Source organism: Sphaeramia orbicularis, chromosome 17, assembly GCF_902148855.1.
Source record: "Sphaeramia orbicularis chromosome 17, fSphaOr1.1, whole genome shotgun sequence".
NCBI classification, from domain to species: Eukaryota; Metazoa; Chordata; class Actinopteri; order Kurtiformes; family Apogonidae; genus Sphaeramia; species Sphaeramia orbicularis.
This window is the reverse complement of record NC_043973.1, coordinates 48,516,947-48,544,296: the sequence shown is the minus strand read 5'-3', so window position 1 is coordinate 48,544,296 and position 27,350 is coordinate 48,516,947. Positions and strand designations below refer to the sequence as shown.

The window sequence follows — 27,350 nt, the reverse complement described above, 5'->3', positions numbered from 1 at the left end:
CTGCAACTTGCATACGTTAAAACTGCATATGGCTCTGATGTGCCAAGTTTTGGTAGTTCAGCCATAATCAGAACCAACATATGCTCCATTTCCAGGATTGTCTCTGCTGAAAGGTTCACAAATAACCCAGTACTCTGCTTTTTAAAAAGCAGTAAATTGGCTTTAAATAAGGGCTGATTGAAATGTGCTTGTTGGGTGGAGCTGAGTGGATGGAGTGTGCGTGTCCGTGCGTGTGGGCGCGCGCACGTGTCCTTTTTTTTTTTTTTTTTTTTTTAATCGCCGACGGCACAGTAATGACCAATCAGCAGCCGTTTCAACTCCTCAAATTGTTGATTTGGTGAGGGGGTGGGCTAGGAGGGGTGGAGGGGGGAGGTGGTAGAGAGAGGTAGAGGCTGAAGAGAGAGAGAGAGAGAGAGAGAGAGAGAGAGAGAGAGAGAGAGGGAGTGGAGCCAGGCAGCGGCAGTACCGGAGAGCCGGGCACAGACGGGCGGACAGAGCGGCAGTGCGCCTCCGCCGGATGCACCACAGCTTCGTCCGCCTCAAAGCTCCATCTGCTGCGCGTCGGTAAGTGGTCGTGCTGCGCCCACACCACCTTCAGCTCATGTCCGTGTCCCACCTTCAGCTCATGTCCGTGTCCCCTTCTGAGGCTGGAGGTGCGGGCTTACTGATGTACAAGGGGTTTATGCGCGTGGAGTTTGTATTTAGTCACCTGAAACTGGCACGAGCTGGATGAGATGGCACGAGAGCGCAGTTTTTGGGGTAAAAAAAAGGAAATAGAAATACTTTATTTGAAAGAAAGATGTGTGCACGTTACCAAATAAGTCTAAATGGATAATTATGTTGTGATTTGAGCATTTTTGTCACTCCTTTATTGGTGTTTTCTGTTCCGTTCATAGTGGAGGATGGAGTCTCGCGCACCGCAGCTTCACTCCATTTGATGTTTTTTTGTATAAAGTTGTATTGAAGTTATTTGAACCAAATGAGTGACTGAGAGTCGGTGGGGTTATTTTATTTTTTTATTCATATTTAGTGAGATTTGGACACTGTGGCACAACGGAGCTTTCAGAGGATACCTGCTGTTCGTTAAATTGCATCAAGGGAGCATATCCAGAATGAACTTTGATTTGTTTTTTCTGACTTTTTAATTTTTTAAATTTTTTTTTTTTTTTGTTTTTATTGGAAGGTTTGGTTTTTTGTGTGTGTTTGTGCATGCAAGCTATATCCCCGTATTAACTAGTAGATGTTAATAGGTTAGATCTGTTTGTCAGGATAAAATGTGTGAAAATGAATGAAAAATAAATGCAGTGATTGTCCTGCTTCAGTCAGTCTGTGAGAGAAGGGATGAGAGACCTTTAAAGACACTGTAGGACCATAGAGTGATGCTGATGCGTTCCGACTGATTTTCTTGTCTTTCTTAACTAGACCTCTCTCCCTCCCTGTCTCTCTTTTTTCTCTCTTTTTTTTTCCCCCTCCTGACTCCATTTTGGCCGCTCTCCATCAAGAAACTAGTGCATCTAAAAGTCAGAATATGCATGTAGTTGGAGACAGTTCCCATTTATTGCTGCACATCTGTCTTGAATTGCAATAGCTGCTGGTTGTTGGATGCTGCTGTTCATTATTTTGCATCTCGGACTAGGCAGTTTCAGTGGCTGCTTGTTTTGGGTCCGGCTGTTCATGTTTCTTACTCTAAGCGGCCACTAAAAGCAGCATTTAGTCATCACCAGATCACTCTGTGTGGCGAAATACTAATGAATTGTCCATGTTGGGCTGAAACAGAGGCTTTTAAGCAGGATTGCTGTCACTGCTCGTACACACAGATTACCCCCAGTCTTTAGTCAAACAACAAAACAAAAAAACACTGATCATGGCTGTGCATATTCGGTAACTAATAAATATTTTTGCAGTCTTTTGTACTATACGTTGCTCATTTAAGTGCATTATCGTCCATAGAGTTGTGGGATTTCCCTACATACAATCTCCTTAACACCGGCATCAATCACCCCTATTACGTGGCCTGAGTCAGTCATCACATTAGACATTGCTCACTGACTCAGATGTGACCTCCATACAGCCCAACAGCCCATCCACAGCAAACCGGGCACTTGAATTTTTCACAGAGTGAGAGCCAAAAGTTGACTGCTGGCTGGTAGGTAGCGACATAATGAGTTTATTCTATCCATTAGCCCGACTAAAGACTCATAAATTAATCATGGTTCAAATCCTCTGGGCAGTATTTTATTTAATTTCAAAACCAGGAGAATTGGGTTATGTGTCGTTGCCATAATCCTCTTTTACCAGTACACCACGCTGGCTCACAGTGACCAGTGCAAACCACTTCTACAAAGTGAAATTAAATGCAGGGAACACTGGTGGATAAGGCATACGTTGTATTTATGAGTCTTCATTCTAGGTTTTTGCTATTTGCATTCAATTTTCATGCTTGATATGATGACATTCAGACAGCGCTGGTGGTCTGTGTGGAGCATTAAAGAGCACGGTCTCATGGGTGACACTGACTATGACAGAGATTGCCTCTCACATAGTGCCTGCAAGTACCAGGATGTATTGTTTGTGGCCATAATAGTCAACTCTTAGAAGTACAATAGGTGTCTTTGTTCCAGTGAGTTTAGGTTTCAAGGCAACACTTGTTTCTCAGACGGGAAACAAATCCCAGGGTGGTCCTAACCCTAACCTTAAATGTGACTAATCATACCTTGTCACTGGTGGTGCTTGTTGGGTTTTATGATTGCTGACTGACTTGTGCTTTTCACCATAAGCTCCGAGGACATAAAGGAAATAAAAGTCTGCTCCACCAGATTCTTAACGTTAAATCTGTTCAGTGCTAAATCACTGTCTGACAAGTGCCATATTTTTATCCGGAGTTCTCCTTACTCTCCTCTTCATGGAACCTTAGAACTGTCAGACTTGTAGATCACAGGACGGCTCGTATCCTGGTTTCTGCACTGCTTTAGTCGTCTCCGGAAGTGGCTCGGTAGCACCACCTTGTTGATGAAATCATGCGCATTGTCAAAGACAGCAAACGATGATTGGTTTAGGGGCAACACGTCTCTCAGTCATGGCAGAACAGTTATTTCTGACGTGATTGGACTGGGGGGGTACAATGAAGTACAATGAAGTAATTAAATTAATCACGTTTGTGCTTTTTGAACAATGAAAAATCCTGAAATCATAAAACAGAGCCCAGAGCCTCCTCTGTAGACCTTTCTTGCTCAAGGCAAAATGTAAATGAAACATGTTTCATAATTGTAAAAATAATGTGCTCCTTATCATAGGCAATTAATGGTGCTTTTATTTACCTTAAAAAAAATCTATATATATTTTTGCTCTTGTTATTAATGGATATTTTACATAAATGGTGAATTGTTTTATTTAATAAAAATATTCTTGAACTGTGGTTTGAGTTCATGCAGACAGAGGTCCCCATAAGACTAGAGACAATTTAATTTTTTATTTATTTATTTATTTTTGAAACATTGTGCCTCTTCCTAGCTTGTAATTGCCTAATCTTACAAAAGAGTCATTCAAGAATAGAAAAAAAATCATGTAAAATGAGTCCAAAGCTAGAGAAATAGTACAATAACATAACAATATTTGAACACAGATTAACTTTTTTTTTTTTTAATTTGGAATATACCATTAAAACCAAACAGGAAAAAGATTTCTATAGAAAGAAAGGAAAACATTTGAAAAATGTAACTTATAAGTGAAGGCTGTACACAATACAGCTCTGTTATTTACATTCCCATAACACTTTATACGTGACAAATGCATGACATGATATAAATATGATGGGTTATTTAATTATAGGACACGAGATACCACACAGAAAATATACAGAGATTTACAGAAGCAGGCCCTGGATGGTTCTAAAGCCGCAGAGCCATGAAGCTCTATAACCTTTAGTCTTTAGCCTGGGCAAAGTCAGGTCAGTCATGCAGTATGTGGTCTGTTAAGCAGTCAGAAGTTCAGAGAGATAACCCTGGGGCTAGGACAGGGAAACATTTGCACATAATCACTGAAAAAAGAAGAAGATAAGTAAAGCCATCAGTGAAGAGAGTAGGTTATTTGCCCTCTCTCTCTGTCTTTGTTATAGGTAAAAGTCTTGCTTCAGCACTCTCACCACACTGGAGGCGTTCTCTTTTTGGTTACGGCAAACAAGCGGGGCACTGCAGCAGTTAAGGCAAGAGGAGATAAAAGCATGTAATCCTCTGTATTGCTGAAACTCAGGATGGATCTAAGTTTAGCAATGCTCCTGAGATGACCAGAAAAGCCGGAATAAAACAACAAATTTAAGTGTGGCATTTCAAATTAGAGCTTGGAAGCAAGTTTAACGTGTTTGTTAAACTGAAGCTTGCATCAGTTGGCTGATATCACTGATATTGCTCGTAACATACTGACTACATGTAAACCAGATTCCAAAAAGTAAAAATTTTTTATTGCGGAGAGTAACTTCTGTCTCAGTGCCTTCAGATCTCAAATAAGGCACAAAAAAACATTAATTTCTAAAAAAAAACCCAAAAAAAAACAAAACAAAAACAAAAACCCTACTTTTTAACTTAAAGGTTCAGAAATCAAAATTAGTGGATAACCTTGATTTTCAGTTACAGCTTTCATCCTTCTTCCTCTTGATCACATTTCAAAGGTTTTAAATGAGGTTCAGGACTGGAAATTTGGAGTGGTCTCTTAATTTCCTCCAGATCTTTATCTATAATTACATTATAAGTTTCATTGCTGAACCCAAGTCAGTAGTAGTGCAGCCTTTGTTGGAACTACTTGAGGGTTAAGTTTCATTTACTGTACTCTGTAGAAGATGCTGAATACACCAAAGATAGGACATTTTATTGATGTGATGTTAGAAAGGACGTAAAGTTCTCACATGTGATTAGATATGAGAGTAAGATAGTGTCATTTATTAATATGAAGACAGGAAGCGATGACGCAGGGGTTTGATCTGATGTCCTCAATCATAGCTTGGAAGTCTAGAAGCTGTCAGATTTTCAGACGACAGAGGCACCGCAGAGGGGAAGAGGGTTACACAATACAGCTGATAAATGCCTCACAAAAACCTGGGATTATTTTGGTGCCTGTTCACATGGGTTCAGAGACATGTTGAGGGCTTACGTCTTCAATCTGTTTAATATGGGATCATTTTAAAGCTTCATTAGCTTGTGATTACCAGTGGCTTTGTACTTCAGCTCTTCAACACTGTTTTCTTTCATTACAGTGTTCTTTTATCGTTGTGGTAGATGTAGTGATTGCTGATTATGATGTTTTCGTAAGATTAAGAAGCACTTGATAACCAAAATATAATTTGCGTGAGGAGATGCAGTCAATCCAAATTAAAACCAATAGACTGTTTTTGCTTTTCACTCTATTCGGACAGAGAGTAAGGGAATCAAATTAGTACTGAACTTGTCTAGCCTGTTTAGAGTGTTCTGTTTATCAACCACAAATCCAAAAACACTGCAATTACTGTTGTCAAATACTAGTTGTAGTTGGTAGTCTATTTAAAGCAGTGAGTATTAAAAACAGCCAGTACATGATGACATCTGACAGAGCACACACATTTAATTATAGAAGCTCTAGATGCTAATGAAGCCCTGAAACTGCTCTGTATGCTAATTTACGTTGACGTCCGACAACTGCCCCGACAATGGTCTTTGTGGTCTGTATGCATGTGTGTGTGTTTAGGAGATGATAACACTGATTGTTGAGACTCCCAGTGCATATTGAGGTACATTAAGGGGATTAAGAAGCACCAGTGTGGCTGTAGTAAATGTGTGTATGTGTGTTTTTGATCATTATTTCCATGGAAATCTCATTTCCTGTCCACATTTTCCCAGAGAATGTGCTGATTCAAACATAAGCCAGGACCCCCATCACTTTGAGTGTGTATAATCATATAGAAGGGACAGGGAGTCAGTGTTTTAATACAGTGTCTGCGTGCTTGTGATAGAAGACAGGCAGAACAGTTAGCTATCACCTCCTTGTCCATAACTGGAGGCAACAGCACATACTAAATTGGTGTGCATGTGAAAAGCAGCAGCTTTTAACACAGTGCAGAAAGCATTCGCATCAGATGAACAGTTTTCTTCTGACAGGTGTTCAGCTGCATCTGTCTGGAAGAGAGCTGCTAAATTGTTGTTTGAAGACAACTTCAGCCTTCCTCTTGGTTGGCTTGACAGCTCCTCCAATTACAGCTCTCCAGACCCGGTATGTTGTGTTTGCAGATCCAGTAGATCGCTAGTCATCAAAGCAGGTTCAGAAAGACGAAGACCATTTTGACTGAAATCAGATAAGAGGCAGTTTTGTTTGATCCTACAGCATCTCAAAAGCTATCTAATTAGCGTTAGGTGGCTAACCTGAGGTAAGCAAGCCTCTGCCAGCAAGACTTTGTTGAGTATAAAAATGGACAAGGGAAAATGAGGAGATACTAGTAGGAGAGAATGCACTGTGTGGTCTCACCAGGAGCTTTGTCATGGTAGCTCCTGATTAAAGAGCGTTTTCACTGACACAATGAACTCACCACACAACTGAAGGGAAGAAACCGAGCTCAGAGGGAAGCAGCCCCTGTGACACACTGAACCGGAGCAACCGGGAGTGTGTCACCAGGCTGGTTCAGATGTCAGTGAATGTGGAGAGCAGCGATGGAAACCACCATTTATAAACACTGGGGAAACAGTGGAAACAACAGCTCTTAATATGAGCCTCGAAAAATGGAGCAAAGCATGGAGAAGTGGTCCAGGCGTTATTATATAAATATTTCATCGTGATACCATATTTTATTTATTTTATTAATTAATCCTGCGTGCCAACCTCCATGTGGCTGTTACGTCACCTCAGCATTCTTATTGACAGGAAAAAACCCCTTGAAGGTATGGTGGTCTCAGGGGAGCTCCCCATTTGGGTAGCTGCCCTCAGGGTGTCCTGAGTCCTATTTGATACAAAAGCACCTCTTACTATTGATTGTAAGCTACATTAATAGATTTTTTTTTTTTTTTAACTGCGGCCAGTCAATCACACTAAGAATACCAAAAAAAATCATTGTGTTTTGTGTGAGTTGTTTAGATCAGTGTGCAAGGTTGATAATGGAATGGTAGTTTCCAGCAGTCCCATACAGATGAAAAAATATATAGGCTATATATTATATATAAATGCCACCGTTTCTACTGCTGTGCCTGTGGACACTTGTGTAGCAATATATTTGAACTAAGTCAGAACTATTAGAATGCATATTAGAATACTGGGAGGTGTTGTTAAAGAAAAAAAAGAAAAGAAAAAAACAGATCTTTTGGAACCTAATGTAGCAGTATTTGTGCAGTACATTTTACTGCATAAATATGGAATGTTTGTTTTCTTTGTTCATTGTTTTGTTGATGCATGATCATAAGTTAACACCTTCACATTTAAGACTAACACTGCAGCTGTAAGACAAAGAAACAAGCATCAAAACCCCATGAGGGAATATAAAAGTCATTTATATTTCTGTTTTAAAGACTATCCATCACTTTGATTAAGTCCAGTTTGGATAAGGATTAGAATATGGTGGAGAGAAGGGACTGTAACGAGCTCAGGAAGCTTCACCAAAACTGCAGATAGAAAACATGTCTCATGGTTTGGAAGCTGTCTCTGGTGTAGTCTCATATCCCCTTATTTACTTACATCTTGTTTCACAGGCTGTAAAAAGCACAAAGGCACACACAGACAAAGAATCTCCGCGTACATGGGACTGTTTGTTTGTTTGTTTGGTGTCAAGTGGTCCTCCTCATCAGGCTTTGTGTGCTTCAATTGAAAGTGAAAGGAGGAGCAAAAACACGACACAAAGCGTATATGCTGGCTAAAAGTAGAAGAAACAGAATAGTTCATTGACACCCTCATGAAGCCTCCACTGTTGTTGGTACTGTAATTGTATTCCTCCCCAGGCTTGTGAGAACATTAGGATGGTATGAGACTACAAAGACAGGGGTTAAGCTGTTCAGTTTTATTCGTTTTTTGATTCTGGTTCATTTTTATTGGATTGGATTGGACAGCACAAGCTGCTGTGATAAAACAATTTTATGAAAAAAAAATATTGTATTTCAAAGTGAGCTTTCATTATAGTGCTCTAGATGGGTTGTCAGTTTTTTTTTGTGCATGTTTTCTGGCCCAGTTTTTCCCTTATTCCTCTGTGTTTTTCTTTAAATAGGAAGAAAAACCTTATAAAACATATTTTGCCCGCCACAAAAGAAATGTTATTGAATGCCTTATATATCTCTACGTTGCTAATTATCTAAATGTTACAGCATTTTTAGGAAGCTTTAACCTGGCTGGAAAGAACTTGTGACTAATAATGTTATTAAACTGTCAGGCTGAGCTAATAAAAGGCTTTAATCCTGGAGCACAAAAGAGCAAATACAGCCAAAGTGCTCCCTACTTGCCACAGCATAGGACTTCATATATGTTTCTCGCTTAGATAATGTACTTTACAGTATTATCCTGTTATAGCCACCGCCCACTATCTAGGGCTGTGAACCGCTCCATCCGTCCATTTTCTGTAAACATTGATTATGTGTAAGAGAGCATGAGGCTGGAGGCTATCCCAGCATCCTTTGGATCCATCGGGTTAGAGGCCCTTGTACACAGAGCGCTTGATTTCTTAAAGCAGAATTGTGTGAATGACAAGTGCTTTCCTTGTCTACCATAACAGAATAATGCATTTTTCACAGAGATAACAAAGGCAGAAACAGTTGGGCCTATCTCATGACATTTCCAAAGACGTGGATGTGACCTAAAGCATGGATTGTGAATTCTAATCAGTTTAATTGAATCCAGGTAGAGTCCTGCCAAATCTCTCTGGCCTGTGTTAGTGTATCAGAGATCTTTAAGAATTCTGAACAAACTGTATTGGCTATGACTATGTGCTGCGTCATCGCCATCACAAGAGGAAATGTATGTATATTAGGGATGTAACAATATGAACATTTTATATCATGGTTATTGGGACCAAAATTATCACAGTTATCATTATTATCGCAGTATTGTTGAAATTGTGCTCAAAATGTTCCAAAAGTACTGATACACACACTGAAATAATTTACCCAAGTTGTATTTTGAAAAAAACAAACAAGCAAAAAAAACAAAGAAATAACAGTCCCAGTGTCCCTTCTGTGTCAGAAACATTCCAATATTAACCCGTAGTGGTCTGAGCCTATTCTGTCTGTTTTTCAGTCCTTTTGATTTGGCCTTTATATACTATAGAAACAAATGTTTACTATACCCATGTTTGGATCTGTTTTTTCAGCACAACTTCATCTAGATCATCTGCCTGTTATTTTTTTCACTTTAACCTACTATAAAAACATAAAAGGACAAAAAACACACAAAAAATATATAAAATCTGATTGGAAAAGTGTATGTAGTTTAGTGCATAAATAACACACAGATGCTTAACGAACCTTTTCAAAGACTTTAAAAGTGAATATTGGTTCCAAATATCAGGCATATAAAATTAAAATTGTAATAAATTAAAACTATACTAAATATTTGACATCAAAGCAGATCTTTACATAGGCATTTTTTCCCTTAGAAGTGCAGTAATCAAACACGGTTATTATGAGAATTAGAATTTAAACAGTAATACTAACCATTGGCAATTTTACCACAGTTTATCATTATACTGGTAATTGTTACATTCCTAATGTATATAAAGTTGAATTCATACAGATGGAAGTGCAGAGGCACAGCAAATAAAGAGGCGTTTCTGTAAATCTGTTAGTTTAACCACTGGACAACCAAAAAAGGCAAATAAAATGAAACCAGAGTAGTAAATACAATACAAAAAGCCGATTAAAGCAAATAAGACACTTTAGCACAAAGACAGTAGTACCTAAAGTAGAACCCAAAGCATGCAGATTTTATTTGAAGCATGATTTTAAGTTTTTCAATGTTATACTCTCGGATAAGTGTAGGCAGACAATTCTGAAGGTCATTGCATGAATAGAGGCTAATATATTCTTTACATTTCATTGTAAATTGTATTTCTGAGTGCAGATAGAGTGTCGCTTTCGGATGTGACACAGAAACAAGTGGCCAGGAAGTTGGAGCTGGCTGAATGTGATTGCGAGTTTGATTGCAGTTTTGGGGAACAAGTAGATATTAAACACTTCATTCCTAAACTACTTCTGAACTGCATTCATCTGTAGAAAAGATTAAGATAAGAGGAAACTACACAGACCCCTCGGTTAGAACGAGGATGTAGTATATAGAAAAGGCATGGGGTGAGATAACCGCATGTTGGCAAGTGAAAATGGAAGATCAGACCATCTCCAAGATGTTACAATGTAAGTGGAGGATTTCTATGAACTTAGTCTCATCTGTATGTTTGTACTCTCCCTTAGCCATATCCTTTATCTTAACTTACGTAAACATATGCAGTGTAGTAACGGGTAGATGTTGGCTCATTTGCATAGTAATGGCTCGCTACATTCCAAAGGCAAGTGACAAAAGCATTGTCCTTGTGTATGTGTGTTCCTGCTGTTTCCCGACTCTCTAGCAGCCATAAAACAGGAGTTCTCATGATAAAATGTCGCCGTGAATGAAAGAAGTGCAAACAAAGCGCCACCACAGACCCTCGTAAACACGGGTTCACAGTTGGAAAACATAGCCCTTTAAAACTTGCTGTAACATCGGCAGAGTAAAGCACTTCCCATACTACCTTTAACTTGTAAATGTTAGTGTTGGTCTTGTTTTATTGAAGACTTTTTATAGACTTAACATGTTCTTTAGCCAAACACTGCACCCATCCACCTCCTACTTAGAGTATTTGGGGCCACTGTAATAAAAACACGTGTCTTTAATGATTTAATGATCAGAGTCAGAGGCTGCTGAGGGCTTTCTGTTCTAATAGAAGCTCCAAGAACAAAGAAAAATGGAGTGGAAAATATTATCTATGCTCCAAACTGTGAAATACTGAATGAGTGGCAAGGTCATCAGTTATCTGAAGGGAGTTTTGTTGTTTTTGTCATTCTGTACTTTATACCTGTTTTATTCATAAAAGATAGTCAGATTCAGCTCATTTTATCCATAAAGCCAAATTCACAAACTCATCTGAGCGTGCATTGAAAACCTGCACAATATTTGACCCTCGCTCAGTAGAAAGTCATTGAAAAAGTATAAATATTCTTTGTACTGTATGCAGGGCAAAACATAAAATTGAGTGAACAGTTACTGTCAAGTGATTTTTACAAAATACAGATTTTTGGGCAAATAAGCAAAGCTGTCATGTAATATTGAGTTATTTTATAGACTAAACCCTTATTTTCTGAGAGAAAAGAATATGAATTGATAGTAAAAATCCTTGTCATTTGCAGTGTTTTAAGCCCACCTCCCTCTGTGCAGAGGAAGCTACTGTGACATTAGGACTTGAGGTCAATGATTTTCTCCAACTGCCTCCTGCTGTGTTTTAGGTCTGTGCTGTGTGATAAAAGCTGTCCATGATGTGTCAGGACTGTCATCTTCCTCAGTCCTGTTTGTGCCCCCCCCCCCCCTTTCCCAAGACTCCTCTGTGGTTACATAACATTTTAAATCCCAAAGAACCATCTGCTACCAACAACACTATCCATCACTAATTGTTGTTGATGCACATGGCAACAGTCATAAGAACTCCGACACACACATGTGCTGACATGTATCCTTGTAAAGACCTTAGAGTGTAGATGCTTTGATGAACCCGGGCTGCAACAAAACGTGCGCGCTCTCCAAAGGTGTAAGACATCAAGAGGATAGTGCGTTGAATTGCAAAACCAAACACATCTCACACAAACGAACGCACATTTCACCATCTATTATCTCCCCTTTGTTAAGATTAAAGCAGCTCAGGTTAGATGGGGGATTAGTCTGGTTGGGACTTTGTAATTGCTGGGAATGGGTCACCCAATGTGTGTGTGTGTGTGAGTTGGGGTCAAGCGTAGAGGGCAGGGATTACACGACCCACGATGTACATGTCCTGTTGTGTGCTTTGTCAGTTCCTGCGAACCGTTACATACCGCTAAAAGCGTGCTTGTAAATGGCTTCAGCGGGAGCTCAGAGCTTTAAATGACATGTTTATATCCCATTCAAAAGCTTGGTGTTATACAGCTCGCATGCAGTAAAGATCTCAATATCCATTTACTCTGTATTGTCCAAACTACTACGATAAATACAGTATATGTAGGTCATTTTACAGACTCGCAGGGTTGAGAGGTTTGCGGGCACAGCCCAACCCCCACAAGCCTGTTACACGGTCTGTGCAAGAGCAACAAGGGGGTCTGCAGGTTTTAGATGAAGACAACGCTGCCTTAAGACTTTAAATAGCACTAAACAAAACCAAATTTGGCTCTAAACCAGCCCAGTAGCCACTCAGAAACCAGGTATCAGTGCCAGCTGAATGATTTCAGTCACAGACCTTTCTGCCATTTTGTGACCAACACCATCAGTGAGTTCATTGATTTCCTAAAACACACAGTGACCCTAAAACCACGGCTGAACTCTTCACGGTGATGTGGTTTTGTGGGGTAAACGTCAGCTTCGACTGGCATAAGCAGAGGCATTGTTAAGCCTGGGAGCCGGAGACCGCAGCCGCAAATGTTATATGACTATGTTACAGTTCATCAGCCTTTAACCAGCATTCCATTACCTTCCATGTACAGTATATAGAGTTTTTCCTCCCTTTTCTTTTCAATTTCATATATGACACATTTAAAGCCTCTTAAAAGACCTTACAATGGGACAGGGTTACATTAATTACCCTCATCAGTAATGTCAGACGAGAACTGCTCCTACATATTTTAACATCAGATCATCATGCATTACCGTTTTTGTATAAACTACTGGTATTCATGTTTCTATAGTAATGTATTCTCACCTCTTTATTTTGAAATAACTTAAAACTTGTCCATTTTTTGGTGGTGAAAATGTAACGATTTCTGGGCTGGGCTACACCCCTAATGTTTCACAATCCTAACAGTGTCTCTGGGCATGAGATACATGGATGAAAAAGCTGAACTAAATCTGATGTTTGAGGTTTTCTCTTGTATGTTTGAGCTGTTGGGAGCGCTTTAATAATGTTAAAGGTTTAGTTACTTATTTATACATGTAGAAGTCAGAGCAACGGTGTTATCTTGTGAGCTGTGGTGATGTCTGCCATTATTAAATTTTCTATTGCTGTTTTGGTGTTTCCCTTAGAAAACATTTGGTTGTTAAGTTATTGAATCCTGTGTTTACCTGTTAGGTGGTATTTTTTATTGTAGTTTGGAGCTGCTGCTGGTTTTTGCAGTTTTCTTGACAAACTAGCTATCTGGAAATTCTGCTAATGAGAGAAGAGCTGTTGGACAGAAAAATAAATTTTTACAGCCACAGAATGTTGAACTGTGAGTCTTGTCATGTTATAATATTTTTAATCTTAAATTATGGATTTGGTGTTGCTGTAAGTGCTATCTATTTCCATATACCATTTGTTACACAGTGGAGTTTTAACTCATTAAAAGATGTCATGTCTTACAAAGTGGTTTGAAAGTTGAGCCTTTTTTCAATATGATAATGTGAATTTGCTTAAAGCAAATTGGAGCTGCTGCACAGAAACAACTTGGCCTCTTGCACATTTCAAAAGCATTCACTTAAAGTAGTGAAGGAGGCTGTCAAATGCAAAATTCTTAATGTTTCAGAATGTACTGAAAAGTTCACAAGGGTTAAAACAAGTCATTCATATTCTATCCTGTATTTAATGTTATTCAAAGGGTCTACATAGTTTGTTGTCAACATTATCAGTTTGAGGCAACTGAAAACTAAGAACATATACATAATAAAAACCACTTAACAGCAGCCATATTAAGATATTTTGTTGCCTCTTTGTGCGAAAACTTCATCAACAGGTCAGTTTTATTCTGTGGTTCTTTGAAAACGGCACTTTTCATTACAATGTCTTGCAGGTATAATGAGGTGAGGTTTCCTGCACAAACCAAAATATTTAAAGTAGGGCTTTCAGAAGTAAACAGTGCTGAAAGTGGAAACCCTGATTTTAACCCTGGAAGAGATTTTCTAAAGCATGATTTGAATGGTTTTATAAATCAACACTGTGCATGATTTTCAACACTCACTGTGAGATTTGACTCTGGCCTTTCACTTTTGCATTCAGACATTTCTGAAAAGAACAGGAAGCTATGTCTTCCCTCCTAACAAATCAATAAAGCAGTGAGTTAAAAAAATTGATATGTAAACATGTTCCCCACTTGATCATGTTACAGTCATGTGATTTGATATCAAACAAACAGAAACGTTGCAGTTAAATGCACTGAATATTAATGTTTAAGGTTATGAGAAGACATTTATAAAACACACTAGTTAGTCTAATAGTTCTCATGGTTGTTTTTCTCGCTGTGTGCAAAGGAGTTCCATGCCATAGTGGAGAAAAGTACTTCTGTCAGTTGTTCTATCATGTTATTTTCATTTGAAACCTCTTTGTTCTTTAACTGAGTATCATGAGACTGTGCGACTGCAACTAATACGAACCCACGAGAGTCAGCGGCCTTTGCTTTAGGACTTATGCACTGCCCTTAATAACTTATTAAACCTGGTGTTTTCTTTTTGGAAAGAAACTGCTGTGTTATTTTGTATTCCGTGTTTTTATCTTGAACCATTGGAGATCTGGGTGGTGATTATAAAAAAAAAAAAGTCTTGATCACAGCAGGAGTAGTGAGAACAGAGACAGGATGCTACGTGATAGCCTGTGGACCACACACTGTCTACACACCAGCTACCCATGATGATGCCCATGGCTTTTCCAGTCCACATGTTTCTGTGTGAAGAATGTGTGTCTATTTATGTGTACATGTTATTGATCTTTGGTTCGTAACAAAGAGCTGCAGCGCCTGACTTCGTGGTTGACCTGCTGGCTGCTTAATTCATGTTCCTCAGCATTTAAAGGAACAACTTCTTTTTCCAACAAGCAGTAGAAGCTCCTGATGACATGTCGTCTTTGGACATATTCAGGTTTCTATACAGTAGCTGGAGAAAAATGGTTGTATGTCCATGGAAGAGTCAATAACAATCAATTTGTTTCCATGGACTAATCAATGAACATAATGCAGTTGTGTATCTCCCTTTTGCCTGAGCCACAGTGGTTTAATAGGGCGTTAATTCAATATAATGCGCTTTTTGGCAGTCACACTGGAGGTCACCGGCTCATGGGCAAGGATAAATGTCAGCAGCTGGTAGCATTTCAACATTTGACTAATGTGAATAAACACAATGATTTCTATTCTGATAATTTAATGGGAAGTTTCGACGTTAGTCGGCCTTCGATAATTAATTTTGTGTTCCTGGCCTTATGGTAACTTGCCGTACAAAGCCCAGATGGTGGGCTAGCAATGATCTTGTTTTGTTTAGTCCTTCAATGTCTGGACCGCTACACATTTACATTGCAATGCATGCAGTGACCCATCCCCTACAATTTTTTTTTCACCTATTATTTAGTAGAATGCATCTTCAAAGGAACTTTTGTGAACGCACAGATGTGTTTCTTCTGGCCTGGTATGAAAATATGTTTGCCCGGGGTTGTACTGCTGTTTAAATCCAATATTTACACAGACCGCCAGCTTCTTCACCACACTGCCGAACAGCAAATTGCAAATATTAGCATAACATTATAGTAAATAAAATAATGGAATTTCAGTCTGATCATCACCTGTCTCTATCTATAACATGAATCCCTGCTCATTAAATCTCAACATGAGGAAAGAGTGTAACTTGGAACATTATTTATTAAATATGGGCCAAATCCACATAAAAGAGACTATTTGAAGACATATTACATAACTAAATGGTTAAAAAGTATCATCAAAATGACCAATAATCGGTACCTAATATAGATGTCTTCTAAATCCTGATTACTTATAACAGTGTTAAAATGAGTGACAGAACTGCTTAGAGTGGGGATTTAGATTACGCACTTTTCACTGTTAGCTATCAATTATTGTTAAAGGAATGAATACTTCATGACCTTGGATAATATCATGATTGGACACTCAGGTTGGATGGGATTGTTTAAGTCCCAGTTTATCTGACAAACTGCTCTAACATCTCAGCTGGTTGCACATTCTGAAAGGACTAGTTATTTTTACCCAATATTTAAACGTGAACTGTTCGTTTGACAGATCATCCCTCAGCCCTTTACAACACTACAGTAAACGAACATAAATGACTCTAGTGCACTGACTAATAGAACTGTGAATAGACGACTGGTAAAGTACAGCCTTAAATGGAAGCCACTCTATAGCCCCTTTTGCACAGCACTTCTGTTCTGGGAATATTTCACCTTAGTTCCAGAACAACGTCTGTGTTAACGAAATGGTGGGATCATTTTGTCCCGCCTCTGTAATGCCTCTGGAGGTAGTAACAGAGCCATGATAATTGAGCGCTATGTAAAAGGAACGCCTCTCATTCCGCAACCAAGGTGTGATGTTTTGATGACGTATTGCACGTGCGACCCCTGCGCCGGGGGGATTTAAAAATGAGCGTGGGGCATGTACAGCAAACCAACATATCAACTAAAAAGATGTTGAACTGGGGAGATGCTGAGGTCCGTGAACTGTTGTCACTTTTGGGCGGAGGACTCTATCTGTGCTAACATTTGTGGAATGGTGAAAAACAGGCTGACTCTGGAGAAGTTACAACACCGCTATACTCAGGGTATTTCCGACATGCAAGTTACACGTCACACAATATGCTGGGCTGTGCCACCGCCCCTTTGATTGTGGAATGCAGGTCCGCTGTGTAAAAGTGCAGCCTGTCTCACCACTGTTACTCCTTTGGCTTGGTTGTGGAAATCGGTCAATGGTGGCAAAAAGGTGGAATCACCATCTCACCTTTTTTCTGGGATCTCTGCGCAAGTGTGGCTTTTGTCTGTTTGAGGTCCAGGGCAGCTTCTAGAGCAGGTGTCACCAACCCTGGTCCTTGAGATCTACTGTCCTGCATGTTTTAGGTGTTTCCCTCTTCCTGCACACCTGACGGTCATTATCAGGCTTCTGCAGAGCTGCATGATAGGCGGATCATTTGAATCAGGTGTGTTGGAAGAGGGATACATCTAAAACATGCAGGATAGTAGATCTGGAGGACCAGGGCTGGTGACCCCTGTTCTAGAGTGTCGACTCAGGTGGCTCTTCATTCTCTATGCTCCCATTTTAAATTCAGTGAACATCTTTCAGAGAATTCAGAGGGCTAGAAGTTTGCCTCTCCGGCATTAAGCTGAAAAGCTGAGGAATAGTACAGAATATTTTCTGACTTGAACTTGAATTAGAAATGCTACAGTGCAAACTGCAGCAAACAGCTGACATGCTGTAGTGTATCACAGTTGAACTTTATGGGTGATTGGTCAGTACTTTTTGAACCCAATGAAATATCTTCACAGTTGCACAGATTGCCATGAAATTCGATACATATGTTCATGGTCTTTACAAAGGCTTTGGTGATCTCTTGAAACTGTTCTCGCCCTGGTGTGAATGCTCTCTTTTAAGAAGTCAAGATGCCTCAAACAATGTGCTTGTCAGATTTTCAACAACATCTAAAACCTCCTTACATCTTTCTCACTGATGGCAGAATTGGGCTGCATCCAGATACTCTCAAAACCTCGTGGAGAGAGGTGAGAAAGCTGACGTTTTATTCCTCACACATCTACTTTTGTCACTTTTTTTTTCATCTCAGCTTGAGAGTGGATGATTTTTACCATATGTAATATTTCCCAAGAGACATTTCAGCACTGACTTCAGAAGTGGTCATTCTTAACATCTCTCAGTTTTACTGTTAAATGTTGTCTGACTTTCTTTATAACCAAAGTATTTTTCTCAATCAGTTCTTGATAATGGTAAAAAAAAAAAAAAAAAAAAAAAAAATGGAACAGATTATCTGACATATTGCTCAATTCGATACAGAGAAAGCAATGAGCTTTGCAGTTGTGGTTATTCAGTTCAGTTCAGTTCAGTTCAGTTCAGTTCACCAGCAGACAGATAAACATGTGACAAACACAATGCAATTCTTATGAAATAAATGCATTAGACCACCACAAAAACAGAAAGAATTTAATGCCTCAAAAGGTTAATGCATGACAATTTCATTATCCACTTGCACTGGGAACAAACAAGAATTGTAGCAGGAGAATTAAAAGGAACAGCAAGGTCTGCTTTCTTGCCGTCACATGAGCTGTATTTTCTAATGCATAATGTTTTCATGCCATTTCTAATTGATCAACAGAATCTAGGCTCCTCGTTGATGGTTACATATTCATAAAACTGGGTTACTGACTAGCTCGGTTCTCTCTGCATGTTTTGCCAGACTGAATCACTAAATAGACACTGAACTGTCGGGCAGAGATCAGGAAGACTTATAGACTGTCACTTACCGACTGACCATGTGATTCTGAGTGGCTAAATGACACAGTCGTTCCGTATTACTAATGTATGCTTTATATTAAAAGGAATGATTCATGACAATGTCATATGGATCACAAAAGTTGCCAAAAAAGTTCACTGTTTAAAAACTTATAGTCAAGTGTCTATAAAGTCAAGGTGCAGCTTCTGCACCTCGTTTATGGTTTATTCATAATGAGACTTCACACTCCCAAGGACCAGGGACTGGGCTATCTGACGGCTGTGTGTGTGTGTGTGTGTGTGTGTGTGTGTGTTTGTGTGTCAGTGTGTTACTGTGTGTCTGAGCAGGAGACAGTGAAAGTGTGTGAGTTAAAACTGGACAGGCGGTGTGGATGCTGTTGGCTGCCTTCAGATGGTTGGTCTACTCTGATGGAAAGGGGTGGCTGGGTTTGTACTTGTCACACACACACACACACACACACACACACACACACATGGACACACACACTGGCTGCTTGGTGGCTGACATTCTCCTTTTTTCACCTCTAATTGGTCCTCTGGGAGTTGTCAGAGGTCTCAGTGGCTGTCTGCAAGGTAGCAACACATACATACACACACAAACACACACACACACATGCATGGACACACACACACACACACACACACACACAGACATGAGGAGAGGTGGGAGATGGAAGCAACAGAGGAAGAGACGCGCTGTGATTGTCACCTGAAGGTCATGAACATTTATCACTGTTTGTAAAGACAAAGGAGGAGAGATCGGAGAGGAAATATCACGTTGGCCTGGGCTGCTGTTCTAAATTGGGTGAGAATGGTGTGTGAATGTTCACTGCCTTAATGGCCCTCTCACTGGTGTTTCTTTGGACCGAATACTCCAGCCTTGTTCAGCTGAAGGGACCATGGACGTTTCAGCTGCATTGTGTGGCTGCAGCTTATGGAGCCTGGCATGTGATGTGGAAAGCCCTCTGGCAGCTGTGAAAAGTTACTGTACTTATAATTGCACCGTTTCTGTCTCTACATACTTTATTGGCTTACATTTCTTTGTTTGGAATGTATAAGTCACGATTTTACCGCAAAGATCTGAGAATCCTCCCTGTTGTGCTGGAAGGCTCGTTAAGTATTCGCTCTCGACAGATGTCATTAAAGAAGCCTGTACATTTTGACTAAAACTTTTCAGTTTTTATTTGACATCTCTGTGGATGCTTCCAACACCAGATTGGACAAATGAATGAAGTCGGCTGCCTTGACTGGAAAAATATGGCAGTTCTTCAGGAGTCCTTTGCCTTAGCCATTCATTCACATCCTGCTGCTGTGGAGTGTTTAGCAACAGCAGATGGTCTAACTTTTAATGTAATGCCAATAGGGCTGGACTGTATAGTTGAAAAGTGTACCACGATAAGTAAGAAGCAAGAAAGTAAGCAAAGAAGGAAGGAAGGAAGGAAGGAAGGCTTTAAAGTGCTTTACACAGAGGAATAGAGGAGAACGGAAACAATGGATTATTAAAATTGCAGTAAAATTGGTGTCAGGCCAGATTAAAATGACAATAAAATGAAAAATACCAATGAACTACAATACAATCAAAATCTATAAACACAAACAAGAAATAATTAAAGTCTAATGTTAAAGGAAGAAATGTATTCCAATGAAATGATTGTATGTTACGTGATAATTGTTGATATTTTTCTGTCCCATTTATCAATACACACAGGTAAATAAATTAGACTGCATAACATACAACTAGGGATGTAACGATTACTGGTATAACGATAAACCGCAGTAAAATTACAGACAGTTAGTATTACCGTTTAAATTCTAATTCTCATGATAACCATGTTTGATTACCGCACTTTTAGGGGAAAAAACGCCTATGTAAAGATCTGCTTTTATGTCAAATATTTGAGTATAGTTCTAATTTATTACAATTTTGATTTTATATCCCTAATATTTGGAACCAATATTTACTTTTAAAGTCTGTGAAAAGGTTCGTTAAGCATCTGTGTGTTATTTATGCAATAAATTATGTACATTTTTCAAATCGAATTTTAATTATATTTTTGTGTTTTCTGGCTTTTTATCTCTATATAGTAGGTTAAAGTGAAAATAATAATAGGCAGATGATATAGATGAAGTTGTGCTGAAAAAACAGATCCCAAACATGGATATAGTAAACATTTGTTTCTATAGTATATAAAGGACTGAAAAACGGACAAAATAGACTCAGACCACTAAGGGTTAGTATTTGAATGGTTCTGCAAGAGAAAGTGCATTGTGCCAATTATTGTATTAGTTTTTTTTATTTATTTTTTTTAAATACAACTTGGTTAAATTATTTCAGTGTGTGTATTAGTACTTTTTGAACATTTTGAGCACAGTTTCAATAATACTGCGATAATAATGATAACCATGATAATTTTGGTTGCAATAACCGTGATATGAAGTTTTCATATCGTTACATCCCTACATACAACCAATCCATAATCTATTATCACACGATTTAAGCCAAATTCACTGATTCTGACATTTCCCACTCTCACACAGATCTGTGAATGGAGCTGTATGTAAAGGGTCGTCCTGTGTGTTTTGCCTCTCAATGAAAACTGCTGTCAGTCTGTCACTCTTTCTTTTTTTCTTGGTGGTGTTACATTTGGTTTTTCCTTGCCTCTCTGTTTTACCAGCTTACATGGCACTTACAAACAACAAATGATATTGTTGTTAATGCTGCATAGACAGCTGCCTTAGCTGCACTTTGCCAAGCTAAACGATTTCCGCTGAGGTGCATTTTGTTGTGGCTGTGCATGACTTAATGATTTTTCACTCACTTTTAAACAGGAGTAGTGACGGTGCATCTCCACCTGTTGTGTGATCGGCTGTTTGCATGTCACAGGTTGTGCGCTCGATAAGTAATACTTATATGTTATTGTTTTGTAATCTGAGCAGGCAGTACGCCTGTGTTGCATGGCTGTCAGTGTTTAACATGAAATGATCAAAGAGTGCTATCAACGGGTGCTGTCCAGTTTATCATTGTCCTTATGGTTGTGGTATGAACATGTCACACTGAGGTGAAGATGAGACTGAGATGGTTGTGGTGGTGCTGGAGCCTAAACCAGCTACCAACAGGTGAAGGCGGGGTTCACCCTGCATCTGTCACCTGCTCATCACAGAGTTGACACATAAAGCTGTCAGTTTGTTCTCACATTCACACCTACAGGTGATAAAGATGGAAAATTAACCTGTCAAGTGCATGTTAGGGATGCACCGGTCCCACATGTTTCCAGACTGAGTACAAGTGCAAGTACTTACATTTGAGTACTTGCTGATGCCGAGTACCGATATGAGTACTTAATAACACCATTCCAGTTGTTAGTTCCTTTTGTAAATGTGCTTTATTGTCGTTGTCATTAGTCTGACTGGAACAAAGTGCTGCTACTGACATTTAATGTGTTGGAATGAGCGTTTGTCAGTTAATCCACCAGAGGGCGCCGCTCTGAATTAACCATACTGGACAAATACCACGAAGAAGAGGAAAGTTTAATGAAGAAGAAGAAGAAGAAGAAGAAGAAGGTCAACAATTACAAACATGGTGATGACAGACGAGCTAATACTAATGTGGATACTAAAGTTGGTATTGATGAGGGTAGTTGTCATAAATATGTCAGTAGTTTTTCTCTAACTCACACAGTCACTCTTTGAAAAGATCCACTTCCTCCACGGTTCCCAGTGGTACTGCTTCTCTGTCTGGGTTCGCACAGAGCCTCATATATAAGACAATATGATCTTTGTACGGCACTGGCTTTTAAGGATGCAAATTATCGATTTATCCATTAATCAGTAGTTGGTTGACCTTATCGATTGATTAACAATTAATTGATAAGCAGCAATTTTCGTGAGATCCTGAATTTCTATTTCAGTATGATCTATAAGAATAAAAGCTAAATAATAAATAATTTAGCTAAATAATAAAAGCTAAATATTGTTTATACACTTCATGAAAACAGCATGTCATTTTCCTTAATGATGGATTTACTGAACCATTGGATACAGTCAGTGTTTCCTGTGGAATTCATCTGTCGGTGTGGCGGTGTGTAATGGGGGGTGCACATGCGTGCGTCTTGTCAGTGGTTGGGGGGGTGCACGTGCATGCGTTTTGTCGGGGGGGGGGGTTACTCAGCCACAGGCGTGCTGGGGGATGCTTGTGTGTTGGTTGGTAACTGTGCGCATGCGTGCGTCACTTTCCGTCCTACTTACAGTACTACAGGGGTACGGGGCGGGGCAGTCCGTGCTCCAGCAGAAGTGAAAGTGAAACTTTTCGCTCATTTATCTTTTCTCCACCTCCTGAAGCTTTGCTAACTTTAATTTGCTCGCTTTTTCCCGTGGCCACCGGGGTGACTGCAGGACGTAATGTTCGGCTTACCTGTGGCCCAGATCAGGAGCCCGGAGGACGTTTTCAACTTCTGTCTCACTGACAGTGGACTAGACCAACCTCCAGGAAAACTGCTCTGATCTGATACCGATGCCACATCTGTGTCTGTATTTAGTTGGGGATGTACCACCCCCACAAACAGACGGGCCGGTCTGTGTTTGGCTCCATCATGTCCCTAAAGTGATTCTAACTCATCAACGCCATGATCGGGTTCGATGACTGGCTATCCCGGCCGCGGCGTCGCAGCGCGGACAAACCGGCAGCCTTCGGACAGGTGTGGACAGGTGGACAAAGACAATTAATAATTTAATCGAGCAAATTCTTATAAACAATTAATCGATCGTCGATTAATTGTTTACATCCCTACTGGGTATGCATTCGCTAGCTCCTGGAAAACAGACAGAATTACGTATGGAATGTCTTTGGATGGTGGAAGGAAATCAGAGAACAGACACAGGCAGATCATACATTAACCACACATTAACACTCAGTATGTAAATATCTGACCTAAGAAATGGAGCTGTGGATACGGGTCCATGCATTTACCCCCTGGCTTATCAGACGAAGCCCCAGCCCACTGTCTGTTACCCTCAGATTAACCGGTGTCAGCAGTTTTCTGTTGCAGCCTTACTCAACCAAAGATGGTCCTTTGTTAATTATAGAATTACAATAGAAGCCTCAGATCTGTAATTATCATTTTTCTGGTCTTGTGAAGATTCAACATAAAGAAATTTGAGCAATTTATGTTTCATGTTTTCTAGTTTACATTACATGATGTAATTATAATGTGATTTAAACTATGATTAGGAAGCCCCGCACAGATCGCCACTAGCTTGCTGTAATCTTAGCGTGACTGGTCACTGCCATATCAGTCTGCTTTGTTTACGTTACTGCAATGGCTGCATTTGCACAGATAAGCTCTTTGGGCAGATGGTGCTAAGATCAGCTGATCAGAGATTGAAATAAGTGTTGGGACTTCAATTGAAATTAGCGCAGTAACATCTTTTCAGTGTGTTCAGAAGCTCGTCTAGATAAAAGAGGAAGTACAAAAGAGTGTTTGGAATCTTTCCAGACTTGTAACCAATCTGATAATTACACACAATTAGCCTGCAGGGGAATGGGCAATGTTTCAGGATATAATCAGATGTTTTAATGCTCTTATATTTAGCTTGGACACATGCTGTGTTCTTTTCTTTCAAATTTAGCATTTGTTCAACATGTATATAGAGGATTAAATAACCTTTTATCAACCTTCACAATCCTGCGGAGAATGTACTTAAAGAACTGCATTGCACTGTAGTTTATTTATGTATTTATTTATTTTATTTTATTTTATTTTCAATAAATTTGCTTGTTTTGAAATTTTAGCTTCACCTCAGGATTTGACGGAAAACCACCCCCCCGTCCCCCCCCAAAAAAAAAAACCTGCATGGCATGTCAAGGCACTCCTTTCAAGCACTGCAGATGAAGCCAGTTTGAGATCGTGTTTGGCTGTTGACGCACATCACAACGCATCAGAGAGGGAATATGTCAAAGGTGGCTGATTTTGTTATGCAAGAGGTACACCAAAAACCAGAAAAGAATGATTTTAATATCAAGCATAAGACTTTGTCTCCTGGGAATGGGGTATTTTTGAGGGGTTGGATTGTGCTTTAATGCCTTTTTGGTTATTTTACACACACTTGAATACAAAAAAGGAAAAAATCCCTTTGAACCAGAAAAACTCAAAGGTTGCGGCCTTTTTTTGCAGTGTGATAATGGAGTTATGAGGCTGATTAAAAAACTGAGCCAAGGCGTCCAGCCAGAATCAATCAGCCTCCTGTGTGTTCTTCACCTGATTCAATTATAGCCTTCTCATAAAGCACCAACTTAATGGGACTAATGCAGCTCACAGAAGGAGAGGCAGAGAGGACTTAAAGGGCAAGAGACACAATGAGGAAGAATGTAGCTCACTTAAATAACAAAGTATGTGTGGCAGTGGTGGAGCATGTGTTCAATGTGACGCTTCTTTTTGGTAGAGAAAAGGAGTTATTGACTGTGATGGACCTGAGCAGTGTAGGATATGAGCACAGCTTTGTTCTGTTTCTCTATTGATTTAGAAGAACTTGGAAACCACTGTTGCATGTGTGGGCTGCACCCTAGTGCTGGAAATGTGAACTGATCATGCACTTTAATCTGGAAATCAACCGGTGGAAGGCCAGTGTGTAGCGAACATAATTAGTTGATTAGTCACTTAGTCATTTTAATCAGCCTCTTCATTATCATGTCTGTTTTCCCTCTGATGAGCAGCGTCAAAGTCTCAAAGAAGCACACCCTGATTCTTTTATTATACAGGAGGGGTTTTTTGTTTTTTTTTGGGACCAAGAGCGATGACATTCATCTGGTTTGAAAGGAGTATACCATGTGTACAGAATAAAACGGCTTGACATTCTCATGGCAAATACTGTGGATAAAGAAGAACATTATTTTTTGCTTGTTGCAGCAAGACAGTGACAGAGCTGTGTGGGAAGATAAAAGCGCATTTCCTTTCGGTGTAGTAATTGCTGGGTAAGCGTTCCTTCCAGATCCTTCAACATGAATGTGAATAGATTTATTGATCCAGTACAGTTTTAAGTGCACAAAAGCAGTTTTGGAGGTGTTTTTTAGATGCACCATCCTCTAAGTCAGTGGTCAATCGGATTTTAAAGGAAGTATTTATTTAAGGTTGAGCATGAAAGATGAGGAGAGGAAGGAGATGTTCTCACTTTGAGTGTGCCTTAAAGGATGTGTGTGGAGTATTTATAGTGCTATAGGCTCTGCAGACATACACACCTCAGCCACAGGTGTAATGCCCGTACACGTGTGAACAGCTCGGAGCAGCTTGTGGCTTTGCATCAACATCCTTATTCAAGAAGTGGAGATGAGGTGATAATTAAAGGGGCTTGAGCTTAAATTTAGAAATGGAGAGCCAGAATCATGAAGGAGAGATGAAAGAGGAGAAAAGTTCTGTAAATGAGGGAAAGTCTTTCTGCCTGGCTGCATCATTAAGGATCAGGTCCGTTTCAATAAAGGGTGATGGGAAGAAAAGTCATTTACACCAGGATGGATCCAAGTGCCATTATTCAAACAATAGATTTAACATTATCTATTAAATGTAACCAGCCCGGGCTAAATGTTTTAATATGTACTCTTTTTTGCAGTATATACACAATTTTATATATAATACATATTTTGCTGTAAATTGTTTTCTTAGGATTACATTAGCCAAAGGGTACCGGTCTACTGTTGTTGTTTAGTTTTCTGTGAAACACTGCAAAAAATACTTGTGTTAAAGGAGTGATATTTTGCTTCAGAAGTCTTGACTTTGTATGTGCAAATTTCATGACATAGCTAGTTATAAAACGTAACAAATTAAGCAGGAATTGAAAGAGGTTGTAGAAATCCACTCAGTTTTTTCCAAAACGAATATAAAGATAGCTTTGCAGCACCTGGAGGGTTCAAATTCAAACTTGTTGAACTATTAGGGTCCAAATACACAAATAAATCAACCAAAGACTAATAAAAGTAGGTTTAGCAAAATATGAGCCCTTTAAATGTAACCAGCCCGGGCTAATTGTATTCAAATGTACTTTTTTACAGCATAAAGACATTTTTATATACAATACATATTTAGCTATAAATTGTTTTCTTTGGATTACACCAGGCAAAGGGTACAAGTCTATAGTTGTTCAATTTTCTGCAAAACACTGCAAGAAATACCTGTGTTAAAAATGCATTATTCATGAAAAAATGACCAAAATCTGAGTCTGTTTCAGATGTCAGAGCTACAAGTAGTTACTTAATGTGCCGCTCTTTCTCACTTAGTTAAATTTTATTTGTGGAATTAGCTTTCTGTTTCTGTTCGTAGCGTTAGAACATGGTGACATTTCAGTTATTGGACGATATATAGGCTAGAGCTTCATTGCTTGATGCTGTGTCAAATTGGTAACAACGTATGTACCGTCTTCTGTTGGCTCTGCAGTACAGGTGTTTTGGAGTCGTTGCAAGAGCAAACATCCAGCATCAGAGTTTCAGAATTCACATGAATCCTCTTCACTTCCTTCAGCAGTCACTGATGAGCAGTTGTGGCAGCGTGTTCACCTCGACAACCCAGCTGCATCATAATATTAGTGCAAATGACAGACGAGGCTTCCTGTATGTGTGCTTATTAGAGGAGTTGAGTCTTTTTGATTGACGGCTCTGTTTGAACAACTTGGATAGACTAAGTTACTAGAGCTAAGCTAAACGTATGGGTTTTGGACTGCTCTGGGTGGATGTGTGTGTGATGCTAACCACTTGTGAACACCGGATTGATTCTGTTCAGGAATCCGGCCAGCTGCCTTCTCTGTGGGGAACAGCCAACAACAATGCTTCCTCCCACACATGATCATGTTTTGATATTCACAGACAGGTCCATTGTCAGTGGATTTGTGAGAGAAAGAGAGAGACGTTGCATATTTTAAAATAGTACAATGTTATAGAAATTCAACATGGCT

The 27,350-nt window shown here is 39.4% G+C and overlaps 1 protein-coding gene across 3 annotated transcripts in view; it reads left to right on the top strand.

Annotated features, from left to right (window-relative positions):
* The first annotated feature begins 492 nt into the window (after positions 1-492).
* Positions 493-27,350, top strand: part of LOC115437592 (cadherin-6-like) — a 159,536-nt gene continuing 132,678 nt past the window's right edge. For all 3 annotated transcript variants that reach the window (XM_030160875.1, XM_030160874.1, XM_030160872.1), the window contains exon 1: positions 493-564. The gene's annotated coding sequence lies outside the window, so the exon portion shown is untranslated. The remainder of the gene's footprint in view (positions 565-27,350) is intronic.